Below are 8,530 nucleotides of genomic sequence, written 5' to 3'. Positions count from 1 at the left end.
TCATTGTCATTGTAACAGTATTAAGAGGTAAGGTCTTGGGCAGTGCCTGTGGCTCAGTGGGTAGGGCACCAGCCCATATACCAAGGGTGGCAGCCCCTTGAACCAGCCCGGGGCTAAACTGCAACAAAAAAATAGCCGGGCATTGTGGCAGGTGTCTGAGATAAGAGAATCTCCTAAACCCAGGAGTTAGAGGTTGCTGTAAGCAGTGCGATGCCATGGCACTCTACCAAGGGTGACAAAGTGAGACTCTGTCTCAAAAAAAAAAAAAAAATTTAAAAACAGTTCAGTGGTAAAATTAAGAGAGCAGTTGTGGTTGGAGGTAAAGGAGAGGCAGTGAGGCAAGGCAATCCCAATATGATAACCGTCATAGTAAGTACTGAATTAAGGAAAGAGACATCAGTGGATGCCACAGTATCTCCATATCAAATGCTTATTAATTACAAAAGAGAGGATGTATTTTCGTGTGGAGGGGAAACCTGCAGACACTATTTGAATCCAATGATCAACGTAACACCACAGCTAATGGGACCCACGACCGGTACATGTCACTTGATGGGTGCAATGAGAAAACCACGGTGATATTCCTGCCAAAGATGCATAACCCGAGTGTAAACATGGGGAACCATTAGACAAACCCAACCGAGGGACAGGTACAGCGAATTTGAGGGATTTTAGGGATTGATGAAGGAAAACGATATGGTCACAAAGTGGTTATGGCACATACAAGGTTTACTGGAGAGCACTTGACCGGTTTCCATGTGGAGAAATAAGAGACCACAATGTGGGGGCCAGTAGAAGGGGAGGCACCCCAGGGGGCAGAAGATTGGAGGGGGCTTATGTGTCTGGGTGGTGCCATCAGCAGCACGGTGAGGGCCTGTGGCCCAGGGAGCTGTGGTGGCAACAGAGGCTTTGGGGGTGTTTAGATCTACAGGGTTTATCTTATTCTTGGTAAGCAAATAGCAGATGCTTACTTACCGTTGGCAGTTTCATGGGCGTGCAAAGCAAGTGGGGGCCTGTGTGGCTGAAATCCTGCTCATTTGGGCCATATCCCAAGGCATCGCCAAGGAATCATCTCACTTCAGATAGGAAATAGGTGGCCAGGCAGGAGACCGTCATGTTGAACTATGAAATTCTGTAATGTGTGGCCTGCTCATGTCCCTGTGGAGGTAGGGCTAGCTGAAGAAGAGTGGAGGTTATCTCTGGGCGCACATGACCTTCGTGCCAGGTATTACAGGGTCATGTGTTAAATCTCAGGGTCCACACTCTAGCTGAACCAGAACCTAGGAGTTAGGAGAGAACAGTGCTGGGGGCGGGGGGACAATCCAGAAACACTTAAGAGATTGGATTTGAACTGGTTTTGAACGAGTGACAGGATTTGATAAATATGTGGCTTCCCTTTATAAACGTGGGAACATCCTGGAGCCCAGCTGCCCTGAGACCATGTACCTTGTTAATAAGCATTTTTTCCCTTTGATCATAGAAACCTGAGGAATATGAAAATGTGGGCAAGGAAAGTGGGAAGCACCAAACTTGCCCTTTGCCTTGAAGTCCCTGTTACCCCAGCCAAGTCATCTCAGCTAAAACTTTCTGATACACAGTAATAAATTCTCCTTGGGAGGCAGGGTTTGCTGTTAGCCCCACTGTGCCGAAGAGGCTGCTGAAGCACAGAGGTTACACACGGCTAGCAAGTGGTAGGACTGGGCTTTGAACCCAGGCAGACTGGCGCCATAGTTAATGCCCTTAATCAATACGTTGCACTCCTTTTCCAAATGTCAGTGTTCTCATCTATAAAATGAGGATGGCAACACATGCCCACTGTATGCCACAGAGTCATGGAAGGTCAGATGAGACAAGGTCGTGAGAGTGCTCAGCAAGTACGTGAGCAGGTTAGAGACGTGGGCGCCGCAGCCAGCATGCGTACCGGAGACTGGAAGGGAACGCGGAGCTCCCTGCGGCTCTGTCCACAGCTTCCATTCTGCCTCTCACATCCAATGATGGGCTCCCTGAAAACTGCTTTTCCCCACACCTTAACCCCACTTAAATTATTTATTTATTTTTTCAGAAATAGGATCTCACTCTGTTGCCCGGGCTGGAGTACATTAATACGATTACAGTTCACTGGAACCTCCAATTCCTGGACTCAAGCAATCTTCCCATTCTAGCCTCCTGAGTAGCTGGGACTACAGGGTGAGCCACCATGCCAGGCTAATTTATTATCATTCATATCTTTGGCAGAGATGAGGTCTCACTCCATGTTGTCTAGGTTGGTCTCAAATTCCTGAGCTCGAGTGATCAAGTGATCCTCCTGACTCAGCCTCCCAAAGTGCTGGGGTTACAGGCATGAGCCACCATTCCTAGCTCCAATTTTAAGATGCCAATTAAGGTATCATGATCTCTCTCATCTAAAACAGCTTCCTTTGGAAAATATTGTCTTATTTAGATAGGTACACAGGTCTGAGGTCCCCCCGACAGTGTATAAGCCTGACTTTCTCTCACTGTCCATGCCAGCATTTGTTGTTTCTGACTTTTAGTGAGGTATCTCAGGAATAGATATGTGTTCTCACTAATGAATGGGAACTAAGTGATGGGTACAGCCGAGCACAAAGAGATGTGAAGGACTTGGAAACCAAGAAGTGGGGAAAAAAACTTACCTGTCGGGTACAATGAACACTATTCTGGGTACGGTCATGCTAAAAGCCCCATCTTAAGCAATATACAATGTATCCAAGCAACAAAAATATTAGTACTCTTAATTACTTTGAAATTAAAAAAAGAAAAAGGAAGAAGAGTTTATTACTTACACCTCCCAAGAGGAGGGGCATGCTATCCCGTGCAGGGGGGCACCCGGAGGTGCAGAGGAAAGTGGGGCAGGGCCTCCACTGTGGCTCTGCAGACGGGGGCTGGACATGCTGGAGGGACATGCTGAGCGAGTCCAGGACCTGATAGTTACAAAGTAACACTTTTTCCCTTCTCCTGACTCTTCTCCAAGATGATATCAGGCAATGTCTATGATTCTAGATTCAGAAGTGTCCTCTGCATCCTTAGGGGTCTCTATTGCTGACTTCTGCTCTGGAGAGACCCCCAGGCAGGTCCCCAAGCAGGCACCTGGTGGCCCCTAAGCTGACGCACAGGAGGAACAACTTGCCCCCTGGGTCTTCTAGCACGTCATGGGGGCACACGTCACGCCGGCACATGCCCCAAACCTCCAGCTCAGCATTTGCCCCTGCCCACGAAGTCCCCAATAATGGCTTTTGTCCCAATCCCAACTCTGCCGGGGACTATGGAAAATCTCCAAGCTCTGAATCAACCAGGTGTGCTATGTAGACATGAACAAGAATGACGATACGTCAGTTTAATATTCCAGGCTAGTATTCCCCTTCAGTGTGGATGTGTGTTCAAGGGTGGGCAGGTACAGTCAAACCTGGTGAGCTGGGGTTTAGCCTCCTGCGGACCAAAGGGCTTGCCTCAGTTTGCAAAAGCGAGGCAGCGACGGGGATGTTAACTGCACAAAAGCCTTGTCTGAAGTCTCTGGAGAGATGGATGTCAAGAAGAATGAGAAGATACATTACCTGAGATCATTCTTAATGGAGTAAGGTATTAATTTCGTCCAACTGAAATTCTTAAAGTCAAAATGAAATTATGGCCAGACCACAGTGATTGGCCCCCAGCCCAGTCACACCTCAGTGGGGATCTTGCTGTTCCGGAGGATGTCAGTTTGCTAAGGTCACCTGTTTCAGAGCAGAGCAGGAAGAGGATGTGGTGGCAGCGTGTAGAACCTCAGTTTACGAGGTTCAGGCTTAAATCCCTGATAGGGAAGAGAAATATTTGGTGTTCCTACAGCTGTAACTGATTTTAAAAAGAAATAAGCAGAGAGGGAATGATGTGCTCTTGCACTCAGCTCGTGTAGTGGACGTCGGGTTTTGTTTACCTGCTCAGCTCCCACCGCCTCTTCTGGTAGCATCACCTCATTTCCTCCTGGGACACACACTCATCACGTCCTCACAGAGACTGGTTACAAAGGGGTCCTTTTCTCCCCGGCCAGGGGTTGGGTCAGGGGGCAGTGGGTCCGCAGAATCTCCTTTATCTGAGGTGTAGAAAGGTGGGGAGAGCTGAGGTGGGAGCACAATTTAAAATAGGGTGACCAAGAATGATCTCACTGAGATTTAAGACCTGCTGGACACTGTCTCCTAAAATAAGTCCTGCTCCACCCGCAATGTTTCTCCTCTCAGTTGAAGGCTTTATCGTCCTCTCAGTTGCATTAGCAAAACAGTAAACAAACAAAAACCCAGCAACATGGGAATTCTCTCACACCCCCATCTAGCCAGTCATCACATCCTGTTTGCCTTTGAAATAGATTCAGAATCAGACTACCCCTCAGCACCTGCACAGCCATCAGACTGACCCAGGCCACACTCGTAAATGCCATCCATCCTCAACATCACAGCCAGGGGAGCCTCTGGGGTCAGAAGTCAGTTGATGTCACTTCTTCCAAAACCTTCTAGTTCCTCCCCAGCCTTATTCTTTACCAGGCCTACTAATTCCTAGATGACCTGGTTGCCTACTTACTGCCACAACTTCATCTCCGGTTAAGTTCACCTGCACGTGGTCTGCTCAGTGGCCTCATCTCTGCTCAGTGGCCTGGCCTTCTTTTATTTTTCAATGTCTCGGTGCACCCAGTGCCACAGGACCTTTGCATATGCTGCTCCCAGTTTCTGGGTAACTTTCCTTCCAGATACTGCATAGCTTACCCACCCATCTCCTTGCAGTGTGGTGCATTTTCTCTGGACTCGTTCAGCTGTGTGGGCCCAGGTGGAGTAGACAGAGTTGAGATTGATCATGAGATTTCAACCGGGTAAAGAGAGAAGTGAGGAGAAGAGGAGCTGAGGGACAATTAAAATGGATGATTTATCCATTCAGTTGAGGTACTGGAAAGAGCATGATGTACTGGGGCTCAGATCACAGCACCCCAAGTTGCAGCACTCTGGCCTGCAGAGAACCTTCGAGAACGCTGGAAGGCCCCAGAAGCAAGGTCTCTCTGCCCTTCCACTGCCTCCCTGTCTCACCGCTCCCTCTTCCCCAGCTGAGTCATAGAAACTAGAATTCTCCTTCCTCAAGGCAGCTCATAAAAAACTTTTTTATCCCCTACAGCAGGCCATAAAACCGAGAAAGGTCACCTCTCCCTTGTTCCTTCTCCCTTGAAGGCCCTCATTCCAGAGGGGTCCTGCCTCCCACCCAATAGGAAGAAATGCCTCACAGAGGGGCCCAGAGGAATCTGAACCCACAGGACTGGCTGGGTTTGCCCCTCAGTCATTATGATAGATGACACCCCTGTGTCTCATCACATTTCTACACTGCCGTCCATTCTTCACCCAGCCAGAGCCTGGAAACAGGCCTCCTGGGTCTCTGGAGCTTCGTTTCCCTCCTCTTCTTCATCACAAAGAGCTTGGATTAAGTAAATGCTCTGCTCTTCTCTTATAACCTGCCTTTTGTTATAGGAGCTTCAGCTGTGACCCTCATGACGGGTGAGGAACAGGATCACACCCTTCCACCTCCAGAGATGGAAAGATAGTGGTGTCGGAGACTAGAACACTCGAAATTAGAGTTAGGGAAGGCTTGTCGCTGTTGAAAAGGGCACAAGTAGGACATGACTCTGGAAGTGAGCAGGTGAGGTTGGGTGAGGACAGGATCGCTGGAAGAGAAGGCAGGAACTAAGATGCCAGGACCCCCTGTGTGGATATGGAACTCCCCAAGGACTGGGGCAGGAGCAGGGGGAGAGAGTAACAGTGAGCCAGTAGTTAGAATCGTCAAGGTCTGGGAGTGTCCCAGGAGTTGGTAGATGACCGCAGTAACAGAGCTGGGTGGGCTGCCCGACGACAACCTGAGGTTCAAAGATGCTACGGGGTGCAGTGAGTGAGAATGGAGGGGGCCAGAGGACCCCCCCAGCCAGGTCCAGTGGTGTGAGGCCTGTCAGGGGGCCACCGGAAAGCAGTGTCCTCAGGACAGTTACAGAGGGAAGGTGAGGACTGTGCTCAGAGAAGAGGCTGGGGATAGAGATTTTGTTGATGACTGTGAGTTTCCTGAAGGTTTTAGGAGTCTGGGAACGGTGGGGAATAGTCAGGAAGGGATGGGCTTCTGAGATTCAGAGTGTGGGAAAGTGAGGTGACCCGGAGTACTGGGATAAAACACATCGTGAGATGAATCACAGCCGTAAAACCCAAGTTCCTTCCACTGGTTGTAACACGAGAAAAAGATTTCTTAAAAGAAATATCCTGCAGCTGGAATGACTCAGCAAATCAACTGGTAGTCTGCTATTTTGAGCAAAAATAACTTTTTAAAAGGATAAAAGTAATACATGCTCATGGTAAAAGAAGAAAAAATCAAATAATTTAGAAGATACAAATTGGAAAAGAAAAATACCCCTCCCCTTCCAGTCCTACTCCTGAGTGGTAACTGCTGTTGACAGTTCCCTGGGCAAACCTGAAGCCATTTTCTACGCGTGAATAAGCAGAAATAAATACTGCTCTACAGCTTGGTTTAACCCAGTACCATACTTATTTTTTCCATATATGTATAAATTCTTTTATTCTGCTGCACAGTGTTTTTTGGTACACCATCCATCTCCTATTGTTGGCCAAATAGGTGATTTCCAGTTTTTTGCCTTTTTTTTTTTTTAAATACAGCTTATTCAAGAATATAAACAACATAGTAGATCCATGTGCAGTTTTTTGCCTTCTAAACATTGCTTCAGTGAACATAACTGAGCATCAATCTTTTGCCTTTTGTTTTGTCAGTGAGCACGTATTTACATATATACTGTTCTATATTGTTACACTGTAACATGTGTGTAGTGTTTTCTTGTTTATTGTTAAAACAATGAAACATCTCTAACATTAGAAAGTACGGAGCAGATGTAATATGTAACTACTGGGTTGAATACGGATCGAAGACCTGTCCATGTTTTACCATAATTGCTTTCCATCTTCGCCTTTGCTGGGTTTGGCCACTTCGCTCTTGCAAGTAGTTGTACTAATTTATACTCCAACCAGCTGTGAGTCCTTATGGGCTCCCATCTTCCCACACCCTTGGCAAAACACGGTGTTGTCAAACTTTCGTTTTGCTTGTCTATTAGGTGGGAAATCATTGCTTTATTTTAATTTTCCTGTTTCAAAAACTCTTCGGATGTTCCTTGGTCATTTGAGTTTCCATCTTTATGAATAACTTGCCCTTCAAATTGGTCCAGGCTCTTCTTGGCAGTATTCTCTTCCAAAATGATACAGAATTACTTCGACAATTTCTGTGAAAACTTTTGTTGGGCTTTGAGCTGTACCTCTTTGCAATTTGTTTGTTTGAGTTGTCCTCTAGAGATTACGTGCTCTACATCTTTTTTTTTTTTTTACAGACTTTTAAAAGTTAATATTATATCACTTTTATGTAAAAATTGTTAAAAATAAATGTGAAAAATTTACAATCATACGAGTTTATTTATTCTCCACCATACTTTTATATTAGTTACTATAATGTAATGTATTATACATATAAACCTATATAATTATAATAAACTTTATGGGTTTTGCCTTAAGTGTTACTGTATTTTTAAAGGAACTAAGAGGAAAAAAATAGTCATTTATATTTACCCACATATTTACTATTCCATGGCCCCTTTCCTTCCTGGAGATCATAATTTCTGGTGCCATTTTCCTTTAATAAGAAGAAATTCCTTTGTAATTTCTTGCAGCGCAAGTCTACTTGTGACAAATTATCTTCTTGTGGTTTGTTTTTTAACATAAAACTGTATTTTGCTTCCATTCTCAAAGGATATTTTTCTTGGATATAGAATTCTAGGTTGATAGGTTTTATTTTTCAACACTAGTCTAGAGATATTATTCCACTGCCTTCTGGACCTCACAATTTGTCATTCAAATCGTCAGAAACTTGAATTATTGTTCTCTTGAAATGTGCTGCTTTTCAATATATCCAGCAGTTTTCACTGTTAATTGCCCATATGTAGTTTTCTTCATATTCAGCTTGTGTCAGACTCACTGAAATGATCCAACCTGTTAATTGGTGTTTCTCAAGAAATCAGGAATTTTTCATTCCTTATATCTTCAAATACTTCTCTGTTTCATAATCTCCTTTCCCTCTGGAATTAGCAAGGCCAGTTTCTTTAACCTTTGATATTGTCACAGAGTCCTAAGAGCCTGTTAATTTCTGCATATTTTTTCTCTGCTTAAGATTGAATGATTTCTGTTGATTTGTATCCAAGTATATTGACTTTCATTGTCATCACCGTTCTACGGACTGTTAATTTTAATATAAGATTTTCTGTCAATGATTGTAAAATTTTAAGTTGTCATTTTGAATTGTCATTGCTTCTTTTCTGAAATTTCTATTACTCTATGGGGATTTCTTAGTTTTTCAGTTACTGGAAAACTGTGTTCCTTTATTTTGTTGAGCATAATTAACACAGATACTTAAAAATCTTTGGTAACTCCAAACTTTGTATAATATGGTGGGTGCCTTCCATTGACTG

This window comes from Otolemur garnettii, unplaced genomic scaffold (genome assembly GCF_000181295.1).
Source record: "Otolemur garnettii isolate 467f Iridium unplaced genomic scaffold, OtoGar3 scaffold00076, whole genome shotgun sequence".
Taxonomy (NCBI): domain Eukaryota; kingdom Metazoa; phylum Chordata; class Mammalia; order Primates; family Galagidae; genus Otolemur; species Otolemur garnettii.
Note: the sequence above shows the minus strand (reverse complement) of the source record.